This window comes from Benincasa hispida, chromosome 2 (assembly GCF_009727055.1).
Source record: "Benincasa hispida cultivar B227 chromosome 2, ASM972705v1, whole genome shotgun sequence".
NCBI classification, from domain to species: Eukaryota; Viridiplantae; Streptophyta; class Magnoliopsida; order Cucurbitales; family Cucurbitaceae; genus Benincasa; species Benincasa hispida.
In genome coordinates, this window is record NC_052350.1 from 2,832,472 (window position 1) to 2,833,640 (window position 1,169).

Consider the following 1,169-nt stretch of genomic DNA (forward strand, 5'->3'; position numbering starts at 1 on the left):
GCTCCATGATTTAATTTTAATTTCGGTCCATATCACCGAAAAGTTTTAGGGAAAATTTATAAAAACATCTCAAAAATATTTATTTTTATAATAGAACATCTCGAAATACTTTATACTTTTTCAACTTTTTGCTAAATATTTTTTATATTTAAAAAGATCCTAAATTTTTATTTTAAAAAAATAATTAATAAATAAATATTTTATTATTTTTAAAAAGTAAACATGAATATCATTTATATTAATGACATTTTGATGCTTGTTTTATGTGATTTGATACTTTTTTATAATTTAATAGAAAGACATTCACCATTTATACCAATATCGAATTTATAAAAATGTGAAATGATCGATGAAAATATCGACATATTAATAAAAAAATTAATATTATGTATATTAATATTAATAGTTTTTTTTTTTTTTGAAAAACAAAAGGTTATTGAATTAATTATTATAATTTGTGAATTGTAATAGTATAAAAATTATTTTAGTCTAAGTATAAATTACTAAACACTAAAGCAAATAAGAAAGTGGAAAATACTAGATAGTAAATTAGAGAGAAAGAGAGGAAATGAGATGAAAATAGTAAATAATGTAGTAAGGGTCGTTTGGTTTAAGGTTTTAAAAATATTTTGAAATAAAGGATGTTTGGGAATAAGATATTTGTGAATCAAAGATAAGTGTTTTGATTGTATATGGAAATACTATCAAAATTTCATGAACAAAATTCGTGTTTGTGTTTAATTTATGAAATTAAGCATGAAAATCTTATTATAATTGTTATAGAATAATAATTTAAAGAATAAACAATATTCAATATATCAATAAAAAGTTAATTATGAATCATTAATAATTTTAATTATAAATATTTGAAGGAGTAATTTATAATTAAAATTAACTAACTAATGCATTTAATGAGCGTCGTACTAATTATAATCTAATACTTAATCATTTTTATTATTAATTAAGTTCAACATTATTAATTTTAAATTTACTTAAATAATACTAAAAATAGATATTTTAATAGACAATATATTATATAGAAGTGAAGAAAATAAGATAAAAATATATATTTTAATAGACAATATATTATATAGAAGTGAAGAAAATAAGATAAAAACATGATATATTAATAAATAATACTAAAAAGTGTTTTGTAAATGTAATATGTT